Source organism: Lissotriton helveticus, chromosome 1_2 (assembly GCF_964261635.1).
Source record: "Lissotriton helveticus chromosome 1_2, aLisHel1.1, whole genome shotgun sequence".
Lineage (NCBI taxonomy): Eukaryota > Metazoa > Chordata > Amphibia > Caudata > Salamandridae > Lissotriton > Lissotriton helveticus.
In genome coordinates this window covers 92,352,795-92,369,226 of record NC_136058.1, presented here as the reverse complement: position 1 = coordinate 92,369,226, position 16,432 = coordinate 92,352,795, and positions in this window count along the sequence as shown.

Genomic DNA, 16,432 nt, shown 5'->3' with positions numbered 1-16,432 from the left:
TCTCCAGTTTGAACAGTGCTAAAATAAAAATAGGTGACTGTCCAATATTCTGGAAACGTTTGGTTGATAAAGGGATAGTGTCTATCCACCATGTTATCGGACCTTGTACATATATTTAATCTTTGTATTTTTTATTTATCTCAAGGAGTAAACATATAAGCCAAGCATCAAAAATGATATTGTACAGCACATATGCCAATAAATATCTATACATTGACTAAATAAAAATGTGGGAAATAAGCAAAAAAAAAATGTGATAGCACATTAATACCCAGCACTTTTACATTCTGATTTTAACATGGGCCTCAAATTCGATGAAACTTCTTTCCGAAGCGGACACCCTTGTTATTAACTATAGCCATCTCTCTTTCGAAAATCTCCCTTAGCATTGCCCTGGTTGTTATTTTAGATATCCAAGTGCGGGCAATGCATAATCGTGCTGTGGTTATAATCTATCTATATAAAAACCAAAGTATGTCCGTTTGTCCTTTATGCATTACTACACCTTTCATCCGATCGGCATGACACCTTGGGAAGTTGTTGAGTACACTCCCGCGAAGGTTTCTGGCAAAAAAAAAAAGAAAATAAATAAATAAATAATAAATTGTTAAAAGTTGTTGAGTACACTCCCGTGAAGGTTTCTGACAAAAGCCACCAGGGCCCTCATAATCTTTCCAATACTGAACGTTTACACTTTCCGGTGCGACTCGCTTTTTCAATGACCATCAACAAAGCACAAGGACAATCGCTGCAAGTGTGTGGACTAGATATGGAGAATCCATGCTTCTCACATAGACAACTGTATGTGGCCAGCTCACGCGTCGGAAAATCTTCTGATTTATTCGTCTACGCATCAGACGGAAAAACAAAAAATATCGTGTATCCACAAGCACTCGAATACAAAAACAGAATTAAAACAACACTTTGAAATGTTTTCCATATTAAAATGAATACGTTTCAATAAAAATGACACAATGTAAATTGAATGTTATCATAACAAGTTTCCTTTAATTTCCTTTCTTCTGAGATTGCAGCAACGCGTGACGGGTAAGCTAGTAATAGATATAAAATATCTTAATCCTAGGACAGCATCTGATTTATAGCCAATCATAAGCTCTTTCTCCGTTAATTGTATCTTAATCTTTAAATGATCAGCTATTATATACAAAACATCTTTCCAAAAAGCGGCCAGACCTGAGCAGGCGACAAACATATGCAAACTATCGGCAGCAGCCAATCCACATTTAGCGCACTAGCATTTATCGTTCGTACTTACGCCATATGAATCTATCCACCTGCCTATTCGTTCTGGAGTATAGTAAATCATACATACTGATTTAAACTGTTGCAGCTTTAGATTGATAGAATATACCGCAGTATCTAAGATCTCTAATGCCTGTTCAATATCCCCTGGACTAATATCATGTCCCAATAGCTCACTCCATTTTGATTTTTTGATGCTAGCTTTAAACTATCATTCTAACCAGAATTGAGAGAGTAACTGATAGGCCTTGCTAATAGTAAATGTTGCCTCTGAATGTAGATAGGTCAATATATCTGATCCCAAAGGTTGTCTTAAATCTCTAAGCCCCTAAAAACAATCACTAATCTGTAAATATTTATAAAACATATTCCTGGGTATACCAGATATCGTCTGTAAATCTGAAAACATACGGAACCCAGTGGCGTTATATAAATGACTAAGTTGGCTAATACCATATGTGTCCCAGGATTTAGCTTGCGTATCGTGGATAATTTCCGGAAGCATAGGATTATGCCATAATGGCATGCTAAGATGCATCAGAGGCAGAGAGCATTTAGCTCTGATCTCACGCCAGATATACGTTATACCCTTGAAAGTCTTAAACCGTATTCTTTTAAAATAGTTTGGATCATTAATCCTATACAGACACATAATGCTATCACTACCAACAGCAAGGCTATAGCAACAGTGTTTTCTAGTAGGAGAGAGAAGGTCTCGTAGGCGTCCAGCGAAAGAGGCCCAAAAATATAATTTATAGGTAATTGAAATCCTCCATATCTGTAAGGAAGTTTAGAGTATCTTATAGCACGTCTCGATTGCTAATAAGTCCATATAAAGCTACTAATAGCCCCCTCAGGTTTTTTTTTAATAATTCATAACTCGCAGTAGTATTGCCCTAAGTAAATAAAGAAATTTAGGCGAAACAATCATTTTTATAATGTTGCAGCACCCTAGAATTCTAATAGGTAATTTATGCCAGTCCCTCATTTTAGAGATCATAAGCTTACGTAAAGAATTGTAATTAAGTTTTATGATCTGTCTCAAATCTGCAGTAATCCGCACACCTAAATAGGTTGCTGATGTACAGGCCCCGATTACCTCCCTGTCTGCTTGAAAATTAAGAATGGTCTGTGTCTTATTGACATTCAGTTTGTATCTGGAAAAATTCCCAAATGTACTAGCTTCAATCTGGATAGCCTCTATAGCTCTAATTGGGTCCATAGAGAAAACAGCTATATCATTGGCATATGCCATTATTTTCAATTCTTCAGAGCCTAATAATACTGGCGGAATAGATAGGTTAACAAGCAGTGAGCTAATAAACGGCTCTATGTATAAAGCAAAAAGTAGAGGTGATAGAGGGCACCCTTGCCGAATGCCCCTCAGTATCATAAAGGGAGCAGACTGATAGTTTATGTAGGTTAATTTAGCTCTTGGGCATTTATATAAACCTTTAATCCAATCATAAAAACGGCAGTGGATATTATACACCGTAAGTATGGCCCTAAGACAATCCCACGTTACACGGTCAAATGCTTTTTCCGCATCAAGCATGACCATCCCAATGTCCAGATTTAATTTAGAAGCAGCATCAAAAGCAACTAAAGCAGTATCCACGTGTGCAGTCGTATCCCTGCTGGGTATAAATCCATGTTGTTGATCTGAGACTAATTGTGTTATAAAAGGTGCAAGATGCGCTACCAATATTTTTGCAAATATTTTTGCATCAACATTTATTAGTGAGATTGGGCGGTATGACTCACACTCTTCTTTCGGTTTAATCTTTTTTTTAAAGAAGACGATGTTTGTCATATCCCATGAGCTGGGTACCATCCCACTCACACTAATATAATTCATAATTCTAGACATATATAAGGATGGCCAACGATGGTGCTTATAACAATTATAACACGGTATCCGACGATTCCAGGCAAACTGTTGCAATACCTGACCTCTTCTCTGGATCATGAATATTTCATACTCTGGGGAGATACAAGGGGTTTATTTCATGCCTCTAGAATAAATTTACCCTAGAACAGTACACCAGCCCCATACAACAGGCTCTGCGAGGGAAACAGCAAGAACTGAGAACAAAAGAGAAACCTGCTCCTTCTTGCTTGAAAGGTATGACAGAGGGTTGCGTGAAATGAGAGCCAAATTCACAGCATGCAAAGTACTGCACAAATGGCACTGGAAATCATCCCTTCTGAACAAAGCTGGGACCAGGTGTGATTCTAGATACTGTAGGAGCATTGTGTCCTGTCCTAGCATAATTAACTATTGGTCAGATATTTGGGACACTTTATCAAAATACAGTGCCCTACCCCCGTGTAACTAGCCCTCTTACACTACTTTAGTAACATCCAAAAGGTATCTTCTTTTTGGTGTCGATGGATGGTAACTTCTTTTTAATCACCGAGGTATGCATTCTACACCACCGGAAAACCACACAACTGCACACTCAAGAGTAGTTGAAAGTACTTTTTAGATTAACCTCCAATGAAATGTCCATTTACAGGACACATGACACAATGGACATTTTCGAAACGAAAAGGTTTGAGCGCCATTACTGGAGAGCGGATGATATTCCATAGTTTGTTTCTTCTGTAGTTCATTAGGTATAATATTTCCATTAGTAAGGTTCCAAGTATAGCCCACTTGTTGCAAACGCTCCCTTAAGAAATCAGACCTGAAGTGATACTGACTTGATGCTACCTGATTTTGATTGTACACACTTCAAGGGAAATAAATAACTCGATTGATGCTAAGGAACATAATAAGTTTCCCTCTAACCACCTTCTTCTTCACTCTTTCCTTTTTTTACAGTAATCAGCGTTGTATAGGGCAGACCATTTGACTGCAGTTGTGACTAATTGCATTTAGTGTTTTACTGGCTATAATGATCATAACTGATCTAACAGCTTGAGATGCTCTATTAGGTTGTTGAGATTGCGTTTGTATTTTCTTAGACTTGCAGAGACATGCAAATGTTTTTAAAAAATCGGATTGTGAAATTTAAATAGAGTTTTTCCGAAAATGTATGATGGTGGCTAGGTTGGAGTATGATGGTGGTTGCTTGGATATCTGATAGTGGGGGGTATTGGTATACTGTTGGTATGTTGATATATATTTGTTGTGTATGTATGTTATTTTGGTGGCATATTGGCATCTGATGTTGGTTCTGAGGACCTATGGTGGAGGGTGTATGTGTTGACATCTAAATGTGGATATGTTTGTGTATGTTGTTGGTTGTGTTTAGTGACAGGCTACTCATTGTAATTATAGCACTCCGCTGTTGTCTGTCATTCGTGCAATGTAAAGCAGTGTAGATTTTTTTCATGTGAAAGATAATAAACTTGAGCCAATGTGTGTTGATGCCAATTGGCTTGTGCGTGTGTGTGACAGTGGGTTTGTTGGAGTATGATGGTCACTGTATTGTGACGTGTTGTATGGGCGTACAATAGTTGGTGTGCTATTAGAATTAAGTTTATGTATTGTGGTAGTTGTACTGGCCTATGATCGTGGTTATTTGAATACATGAGGTGAGTGAGTGGATTTATGATGTTGGCTGTATGATGGCAGGCATGCTGGTGTACTATATTGGTTGTGTGGGCGTATGAAGGGGTGTTACTATATAATGTTGATGGTGTGGCTGTATGATGGTGGAGCCACGGGTCTCTATCATTTTTGATTCTGCCATCTACACCTCATCTGCGGAGTCAAAACAACCTGAAAGAAGAAGGAAAGTTTTTGTGGTTTGGCTCAGCTTGGCAGGCACAGAAGAGAATGCCGACCTAGCGACAGGTATACCGCTCACTGGCCTGTCTTCATGGCATCACTTGTCTCCTGCTTTGACTTTCCACACATGACTGAAGACATGATTTTCTTTTTACAAACTCATCTGGATATCAGTACTTACTTGTAATATGAACATAACTGATAGATATTTATAGTGAGATTACACTCTTTTCAAAAGTAATTATCACACAAAACGGTATCTTTCTCTAGATCTTAAAATTTTGGTAAGGGTGTATATACAAAACAATCATTAGAAGACTTAACTATATATTTTCTGTGCAGTCATGCACGTTTGGTAGCACCATCTCAGTAATTTTATTTATATATCTTCTTTTATGGTGTGACCTAACTTCCCACCCCATACTTCCCAGATGTCTGTTTGTGCCGAAGATGTGGTTATGATTTCATAATAAAATATTTACTTCAATGGATCGTTTACGGATCTCGATTTCTCTAATTATTTACTTGACTTCTTTACGGTTGTATTGTTTTTTTAATCATTTCATTTCAGATGTGAGAGAACTAAAATATTTCACAGAGCTTCCATCAAGTAATTATACCCATTCTGCCACTGCTGTGTTTTTAGTTGCAAAGGACACTTACCCGCTAAGAACTTACGTGAACTAGAATACTGTTGCAGAAAAAAGTTTGTTTTGTGTTTACATTCAGTTGCTGCAAATTCCAATCAATTGAATATTTTAATTGAATGAGGAAGTCAATGTTTGCTTACAATATGAATTCTAATGTGGATCAAAAGGGGAATGACCTTGCCGTCGGAAGGCAATCTTTACCAGGGCTATTCCCTGTCCCTGTATGAAGATATGCTACCCACAAGTATATGTAACCATTAGAGACCATTTATCACAGATTCAGCGGACAAGTGTGTTCCACGCTTGCACATTTTTATCACAAAATAGGTTCAGAAACATCTTTATTAAACACGTTTTCAGTTTTAAGTTTATCGTCTTTTTACTAGTCGTGTATGAACATATAATTTGTAAAAGTAATAATGTAAAATCTTGTTTTAAGTGTATTTTTTAAGTATTTTTGTTTGTCGTCATCCTCGTTGTACTCAAACAAGTGCCAAGGCAATCATTTATTAGGATCTATGCTGAAGATATTAATGAGTTGTTGAACAAACTTCAAGGCTCTGTACATAGATTGCTTTGCTGGTGCGGCAGGTACTGGTGACCCTGAGGATAGAGGTAAAGGAGGAGCTAAATAAGCTTTTTATGTACTTCTGTCCCACGGATATAGAGGAGAGGTACCCAGTATAACACTCTAGTTTGTATCCTACATGGTCAATTGGCTGCAGCAGGCTTTGCACTAATCAATGCTCCTTTCTTTCACGTGAGTGTGGTAAACCATATTCAGTCAGTAAAATGACTTTAGACCTAATGAGAAGCTGCACGATAACTAATGGAAGAGACAGATGTCCAACCTGCATGGGGCTTTGTCTGTGCATCCTGACTCTCAATGAAGCTCTTAGGCCAACATTTACTCAAGAAATTGCTATTCATATCCGACAGTGTACTGGATGGGCCAGGAGGTTCTGAGAAATAGTATTCGCAGCATGAAAGCAGAGTCTGGATTGGCATCTGGGAGCATGCGAAGTGTGCACCTGCACGTGGACTGGCGGGAGTCGAGAATTAGGATAGAAGTAAGGCAGCCTCCGCCACAGAGGCAGGTAAGTACTCTTTTATATTTGTTAATTATTTCGTCCATGCTTTTTTTGTATTTGCCCCGCACTGCCACACCACTTGGCATTGCAAGCTACCGCCACTAATTCCCAGAGTGGTACCAAGTTAGTGGGAAGGAAACTCTTTTTGTTCAGAAACCGTTCCATAAGTAACTTCGTGGATCACAATCTATCTTTCTCAAGTCTAGTAAATGTAATTGATACTTGTATAGCGCACTACTCACCCGCAAGGGTCTCAAGGCGCTTGTACGAATACCGCTGTGGAACCCATCCTGGCTTTCCCTGTGAGGTGTCCACTCCTGGGCACCCCCAAGGTGGAGGCCAGGCATCCTTAGCGTTGTGGGGACTGTTGTGGAGATTAAGCAAGCTATAGCCCAGAGTTGCAGAGTGGGACTCCATGATTGGAATAGGCAGCGAGGCGAGAATTATCAGGTCCGTGGATTTTTTGAGCCCAAGACCCGCCGAGGCGGGGAATTGAACCCTGGTTCCGGGCTAGACCTCTGCATCAGGGCCTGCCGCTCTAACCATTGAGCCACACTTCTCCACATCAATGGTGGTCAGGGCAGTATGTGAAAGCAGACAACCTTATTCTCTGAGACCCGGGACCTCCTACAGCCAGGATCAATGACTGGCCTTAATGCACGCCTCATGTCAAACAGAGAGAAACCTGTTTTCTCTCACTACCACAGAATCAACTGCTGACACTGCAGATAAATGTTAGAAGCAGCACATTTGGGTGTTTCATAACAAAAGACAGCACTAATGGGCCTAGTTCACCACAGGTAAGTCCCTCATTGGTGGAAAAGTAACAGATGTATTAGACAAACCTATACTAAAGATACCCTGCCCCACATGCAGGACTAGCATCAAACAGAATAATGAAGATTCCTAAAGCAATTCCATGATTAACAGAGTTACAACACACCCATAAGAATCAATAGCTGTTCTTGATGCTGCCTAACATGTCTATAGTGCTGCAGTGTTTTTTAAACTTGTTTGGAAAAATGGTAATTGGGGTGGAGTCTGAGTAATAGGCAGCACAGTCTCTCAAGAAGGATATTATTGGTGTCTGGAGTTTTCTTTGTATAAATAACATCAACATTAATCCCTTTGCACACTGTCTGCAGCTAAAAGCACCATTCATTTAATGCAATTTGTGTTGGTAATGTTATTTAACGCTGTATTATTATATTATGTTTTGCTATGGAAGGTTTCAGTTTCGGGTTATCGAAGGCTGCACGGATCTAGTTTATCACATAATAAGATACAAAGACCTAAGACCTAATATGATGTCGATCGTCTGTGTCATTACCCGCATCTTAACCATAAATTTTAGCTCACCAGAACCTGACCACATATGTCACAATAGTTCTGATTGCTCTGGACTAACTGGAGAATCTTTAAGGATAAATATTGCAATACAGAACATAAAAATTAAGACTGCAGAAGCGGCGAGAGAATCGGGAGAGTAGAATAAAACACACATACAAATCAAAATGAGGACAGAATTCCTTTCTTCGTTTAGGCCCTTATTATGAGTAGTAAATACATTCTGATGGCACCAATGACAAGTTACTGGCCCCATCGGAATGATAAGATCTGTAGAGAACACTGCAGATCTGTTTATTTTCATCCCGAGATTTCAGCAGTGTTGAGTCTTCAGATAAACGTCTAGGCCAAATGAGGAATAACGAGGGGAATCGGAGCAGGTAGTACCGCTTCCCCTGTATTCACACATTTATTAATGGACCCTTAAAAACCAATTCAAATGGACCGGATTTAATCTAACCCTGTTACGGGTTAGTCGAGTATCGGTAACTCTTGAGATGCTGAAATACTGCCCCATTTCCCAGGCCACTCGTGCATCTGCAGCGCCAAGCATGTGGTATTCCAGAGTCGACATTTAAGCTGTAGTTAGCGTTATTGGCTGGCTTTACAAAATGTACAAGCACTGAAACTTGCATTGAAGCGCTTCAGCACATTCAACTTTGCTGGCAGGACTCATAATTCACAAATAAAGCCATGCCACCAAATATGGAAATGTTATGCAGCAGATTATGAAAGAGGCAATGAGACCGTGGCTGGGCAAATGCCACCCCCAAACACTCACGTGGTAGTTTCATTTGTTTAGGAGTTCTGTAGTTGACCAGCAGGCTATCTGGTGGTTTGAATTCGCATGGTATTATTTTCGGTAGGCAGAAAAATAGACTGAGAAAGTTAGGCTTTTTGCAGCCGTGCCTGTAAATAGCTGTGCATGTTCCTCTAACACAGCGGGTCATGCAGTTTGAACAGTGGAGACGGTCACTTTAAAACGTACAATAACGTCATCTAGCAGCAGGACTGGAAGGAAGGAGAGTGAGTCACTGCTAGTCACTTTTGAAAGAACTCGTGAATTATGTGCTGTGCTTCTTCATGGAAAAATATTTGAGATTTCTCTACCAGTTTCTGCCCAGAGACCACTCAGAGTGACTGAATAACATGCACAGTAGTCATTTGTTTTATCGGGGACTTCCTTTTTGTTTTACAAATTCCTCTGGCTGCCAGAATCCTCATTCTACGGAGTAAAAACTTGGCACTTTCAAAAGAAACAGGGGTTTTGCACAATTTCTTTAGAACAGAGACAATGATTCATCCATTGCACAGTCCTCTTCAGTATGCTTATCAAAACTACAAAATAGAACTAGCCATTCCAAGGAACTATTCAGTTCTCACCGAGTCTCATCCCAAGTTGCACAGTGGCTGCACGCGCAGTGGGACTCCTTGGCAGGCAGGGGCTTAGAATTATATTCCCCTGCCCAATCAAACAACCCTCTCTCCTCCCCCGCCACACCTTAGGGCACATGAATCTGTAACTCCAATACAGCAGAACAAACCCTACCGTCAGGTCATTTCCAGAGTGCTGTGGGTAGGTGTGGGAGGGGTGCTTTAAGGATTTAAATCCAGGACTCCTCCCCTTTGACGTTATGGTCCTACCCACATATCATTAAAGGGAGGCTCAACAGTCAATCATGTTTTTGCCCTAATCTACACTCTTCCCCAAGTTTGGTGGACAGGGTTAGGTTGACTGGCGTTCAGAGTTGCAGACATGCTTTATTTAGCTGGCTTCTGTCCTGGACAAGACCAGTTCCCCTAGATATGATACAGAAGAGGTACACCTTCTGTTCCGTAAGTGTGTAAAACTTGACCCAACCGCTCCAGAGACTTCAAGTTGTATGGAAAAACTAATGTATAGAAGTAGCAGGTCTGGCTGACCCATAGCTTCACCCTCTGCTCACCAAGTAATGAGGCGAGATTTTTGCCACATCTGCCAAGTAAACATCTCCAGTGCCTGCATGAGTCACTGGTTCACAGAGCAGTACATATTGCTTATAGGAACGTTTGCTGTATGGGACCGGTGAGTCACTGATTAATGTTTGTAGTTAAAAATAAAATAAAACTATTGAGTTTCGGTAGTAATAATTGAAAAAATTTTGTAATACCAACTAATAGATTACATTCAGTATGAAGGAAATACAGATTTACACACATAGCACATCATGTAACTAATTTTCAACAAATTTCATTTAGTTATTAGGATTTCTATACCATGCAAATTCACAGGATTTGGAACATGTTTTAGTATGCATTAAACCCATTTTATAGATCAGGCAAGCATTTCCAACTTGCAAAACAGGTCTTGCGACCCATACAACCATAGCAGGAAGAAGCATGATCTGGGTATTCAGACCTAATTGCGATTGCACGTGGTATGTATCAATGGCTTCATTCTGCCTGGTACACCTACTTCACTGTGACTCGTGGTGGCAGACTCTGGTGGAGGAGGCAGTGGCAAGGAACACGGACTGCTAAAAAACATACGCTTTGAAAATGCAAACACAGGCATGGTGGCATGCTGTTCCTTGCAGAAAACATCTCCATGTTTTTAGTCAATAACAAGTGAGGTGGGGGGGGTCACAAATAGCAACCAGCTTAATTAATATTCATTAGGAAGGTTGTTCCGCAACCTCTTGTGGCTGGAGATATTGTGATTCAGTACATAAGATGCATTGCAAAATGGAAGACTGATTGCAGAAAGCCAGTGCACACACACTTTGCGACAAATCTTATGGTCCATTGAGCTTTATTTGCACTGTTTGTTTCTTAGCAGTAAGCATTGTGTAGTTCAATTGTAGGCGGTCAATATGATATAGATTGAACTGAAAGCACAGACTCCTTCAAAAGTCATCTACTTACCTAATTTCGTGTTTAATATAGTGTGAAAGTTAACATAAATAAGTCGCCTACGGAGGACGCAGGTAGAAAATCACGTATTTAAAGGAAGATCAGAGAGAGCGGTAGATGCGGGAGGTGAAGTACCAAAGGTTTAGCGGGGTGAATATGCAGAGATGAATTTGGTCTAGGAGGATAACAGAGAGGTATGTTATAGGACAAGATAGAGAAATGTTTTTGCGAGGAGTGAAGGAGAGATGGAAAAGGGATCAAAAAGGCAACATCTCCTGATCTGCCCTACCATCTCCTGATGGTAGGGCAAAGTTCAAGGGTAAAAAAGACTAGCCAATAATTGGAATCACAGAAGATGAGAATGACAAAATTGAGAGTTGTTGTTAAGTGGCATATGGAAACAAGAAAAGACAAGCCAGCAACAGCGAAATAAGAGAATAAACAAAGGGATGGAGAGGGAAGGTAGAGGAACAAATATGAAAGCATTTACAGTTCAAGGTAGATACTAAATGTGTGGATTTGTAATCGTTTTCAGAACTAAAGACAGTCCATATGTTGATGGAGGTCTTTCAGGCAGGGTTTCCAAAGAGATGGGGCTGGCCTTGACAAAGTTTGGGTTGCAGCAAGGTTGTGTGTGTTATGTTAGCATCCTGTGCCCAGCCACATCAGAAGATAGGTTCATACTGTCACAGTCATAAAAACAGCTCCAGATAATCTTCACTAATACATAGGACCAGCACGTTTGACAATAGCACATTGTATGTGCATGGATCTTTCACAACCACAGGACAAAACACTGACAAGTCTGCTCTTAAAGGTGACATCAGATCAGGGGCATAGCCATCATTAGGGCAACACATGCAATGGAATTGAGGGCCAAATGTGTGGTCAGACGATTGCAACTCATCGTCTGTCGTTTGCTACAGAAGAAGTGTCTCAGGCCCATTTACCTTGCTTTGATCAGGACTAAAAGCACCCTGGTTGCGCTACAGTTAGTCAATTGAGTGTACCTGTGAAGAGCAGATTTACAAAAACTGATGAGCTATTGATGGAATGTGTGACTGACTCACGACCACATCTCAGCCTTCCATACCCAATGAAGAGTCGGTCAGACAGTAGAGAATACAAACCAAGTATATATGTATTCAGATAAACTAGAGTGGAGACCCGTCTGCCCAGTCGCTTGGGGGTGTTGCAGAGAAGACTGACTTCAGCGAACATAGCGATACATTATGTACATTCCTGAACCAAGGAAGACCTGCCTATAATGGAATTTTCCAAGCAGGTGCAGCTAACACAAAAAAGTACAGTAGGATAGGTTTTGATTCTGAGGCTGGGCACACAGTATCGTCTACCCGTACCTGCCACTAGACTAGTGGGAGGAGGCCTCTATCTAGTGGGAAAGGTATGCACTAATAAGAACAGTGTATTCAAAGGCAGAGGAAAGCCTAACCTTGGAGAAATGAAACTTTCCACAGCCTGCTTCGCGAGGAGACAATAAGCAGCTAATGGCATGATTCAAAATGACAGCTAAACATAAAAGGGTGCCGCAAATGCTAACTTACATAAAACAATTGCACAAACAGAATAGCAAAAACATGTTCATTTCATCATGAGCTAAGGGAAAGGATGCATCTCTCAGGTATTATTGGATCAAGGCACCATAGAGAGCATATAAAAAAAGCATATAAAGGAGTTGTAGCTAGATGACCTACACCCGACATGCGCCAATGTGACTTCAGGTGGTATTCACTTACGATGTGCATCAATGGTTTGCATAGGAGGATGATGCTGGTAGACAATCAGATATTATAAACATCTTCAGAAGTCACATGTGCTCTTCACAAGCCATCCTGTTTGTGTGGGCTATCTACACAATTAGAGAAGGTTACTAGACCTGAGAAAACTCTCCAAAAGAATCACTCAAAACCATGACATGACTAACCAATCTCTTTCACAATCTTTCCCCAAACTTTTTATGTTTGCTAATGTTTTATACAAGTTTACTGACCACAAGGGCAACCCTAGAGCAAGAGCCAGGGGTTACAATAGCTGTTTTCCAAACAATGGCTCTTGAGCTATGTTCACACACTACACAACTAAATAAACATTGAATTAAATCAAAAAATAAAGTGGAGGGAAAAAAAACTTGATATAAAAATAGTATCACAAATAACCATGTACATAAGTGATTATATAAATACATTTATTGAAAGACAAAGGGCACTCAAACAATTACACTCATATTATACACTAAAAAACATTTGACCTGTGGAAAATCAAAAAAGAGTGGCAGAGGGAAATATACATACAACAATTGACACAGTACACAACCAAACAATAATGTCCTCTTGAATTTAGGCTATGTTAGAGGCGTCGACGGCGTTTCAACCCAAAGTTGTTTTAAGGGTCATCATGAGGACAATGGACTTCAAGAGCGAGAAGCGACCACTTAATAAAGTTTCTAAAAAAATGAAAACATGTACATGGGTTTTAAAGGTAATAAAACAACTCATTTTTTATTTTTTTCAGGCTTTATCACCACCGAAAGTGTTCCCAAGAATCTTTGGAGCTAGTGAGATAATCAAGATAAGATTTTTAAAGGGAAAAGAGTAGAACCAATAGCCAAAACAATTGGACCATGTGCAAGTAGTTAGAAAAGTGAAGTTTAAAAATAGAGAAAGAAACCTTAAATTCTTCCTGTGCAAAATACTCCTCCTTTTTTTCGACCACATTTTTTTTTCTTGTTTAAAGAGGTTTTGTAGAGGGGGAGTCCTATAACAAACAGAAAGGGGCAGACAAATTAAAATTGCTGATAGCAACACAGGGTACAAAGTTCCCCAAGGAAAATGAAGAAGTGTGTGTAGGGAGTGGAGGGTATCTGCACAGGGAACTGGGGGGTTCCCTTATTGGAACTAGAAGACCTCACACACCCAGCAAGCTAGATGTCATGCTTCATCACTGGCCTTCTGCTCCTCGTCAGACTGGCGCTGCAATGTCTGACGGGCACCTTATAGGTGCTCTTTGTCAGAGTTCTTCTGTTACGCCCAGTTGGTGAGTGCGTGTAAGGTGTTCAATGATAGTGTAGTCGTGCGGGAGTGGTGAATTAAAAAAGGTAAAACGGTCCACAGTGACCTTTATTGATGTGGCTGGTTCCCTTAGTTAAAAAAGTGGGAGGGGAGATAGAAAACCAGGGAGGGTTCTAGCTAGCTACCGCGACCCTCTGGTCAGGTCGACATGTTTCTTGCCTATCTGGCAATTCTTCAGGACCTATAGTGACAGTACTACACAGTAAACAAACAAGTGTAAGGAAAGAAAAGAAAATTACAACTTCACTAGGTCGGTAATTGGTAGGCTAGAGGTCCTACTCTGGTATGGTGACCCTAGAGGGATGAAATAAAACATGTTCAGGGTAATGTTGGCAGAAAGCCAGGGTCAACAGACTCCACAGAAAACACACACATATTTACATAATTAAGATAGTTGAAGCAACCAAAAAGGTAGTTGAAGCAACCAACAAAGGTTACACCCCAATGTGGTGGACCCTAGTAGTAGTCTAGACTGATTACAATAATATGTTGCATCAGCACGGGAAACGGGGATGCAGCCTGATTAAAAATGACGAAGGCACAGCCAAGGTAAAATCAACAAGTGGGCTCTTACCCTAGGAAAAACCCTATCGGGCCCCGCAGACTGTTCCTGTGGGACCTGCACGGTCTGGTTAGGTACCTAGGGAAAAGAATGAGATATACAGGGTGCCATGTTCAGAAGGGTATAGTGCGCCAACAGGTATTACGCTGAGCCAAGACAGCCCGGGTGGTCAGAGTCACTAATCACTGTCCCAACCACTAGAGGATGCTGCCAGGAGAAAGGGCTGAGCCTTGTATGCAGATTCACATAGATCAGCGCAAAACACAGGGGAATAAACCAGGTGTAACTGTCTCAGGCAGCGCTATCGCAGAAGACCAAGTCGTCCCCCACTCGGCAAATCACCATGAGGGTTGCGTGGTTAGGGGCGGAAGCTATAGTCCTATGTCGCGCTACTGAACCGCCAACACGAAGTGACCTCCTGTGACTGTGTCCTCGTTGAAACAGTGAATTGACCCGGCTCAGACATTCCCGGCAAGCAATCTTTAAAGGGGTTTGAGAAGTCAATGGGAGACACGACTATCCCGCGTCTGACTCGCGGGCAAACCAAATAACCAAGTATCCACAAAGTCACAGCAATCGAAGCTTACCTTAGCGGCGTGCGGTCATCGCCTCTCACACCTACCCCCACAAATGCGAAATCCGGTGTATGGAACAGCTGGTGCCGGATAAGCGGGAACCCCAGCGTTATATGGGCAGCGCGTTCAATCCACCGCGAGGACGCCGCTAGTGGGCGTGGTTGATGACGTCAGCCCGAGCGCATGCATCTTGGTAGTATGAGAGTGCGCAATGCGAACACTCACAGGGGAGGAGGAAACAGTGCACGTAGAGGCGGCCATACTGGTAGAGGAAATGGCGCTTCTGTAACTAGCCACAGGGAATGGAGTCGTTAGCCCAAGGGGAATGAGTACATAGCTCGTGTATATATGTTGTCAAAGAGGATTTGCAACAGCGATAAAACAATGTGAGCCAGAGAGCAGCCCACATCCGTCTAGCGCAGTCACATGGCAAGACTAGTATAAAGCGGGGTCCGGGTACCTGTGATGGAACTATAGTGTTAAGGGGACTAATGCATCACATGGGAAGCTCATGTACGTTATCCTCATCTAATATGAAGTAGGGACTAACAGGTGACCCCAAACCAGCTCTATCTTGATAGGGAGGACCAAGGGACTGCATCATTTAGGCCAACAGTGTCCAAACGTAGGCGGTGGATCCAACGCTGTTCAATCCTGAACAGGGCTTGTTGTGTAATGGCCGGGTGGGATTCCAGTACTAGCCATTTGATGCTGTCTGGTTGGTGGGCATGCGTGGTATAATGCTCATACAGTCTTTTGGAACACCCGATGTTGCTTTTGTGTTCCATTATCCTGAGTTTCACCTGTCTCATCGTCATCCCAACATAGTATGTGCCGCAGGGGCAGAAGAGTAGGTAGATGCACTTGATACTATTACAGTTGGTGTGTTTGTGGAGGTGCCATGTGAAGGTGTCAGTCAACCTCACCTCTTTACACTGTACAGTTTGAGGGCACACGGCGCAGCCGCCGCATTGGTAGTGACCGACCACTGGTGGAAGCCTCCACAGTGTACTTTGGCTGCTAGTATTTTGTTTCCTCGGCCGTGTATAAATCAGTGTGTCTTTAAGATTGGGTGTTGTCCTAAACGCAAAGCGGGGCCTCGGGATGTTAAGGCCCCCGTGTTCAGTATATTCCAGGGTTTGTTAAGGTTTTTTTTAATGAAAGCTGAGTTTTTAGTAAAGCAGGTGACACAGGTAATGATGTCCTCATGTTCCTTAGTGTGTG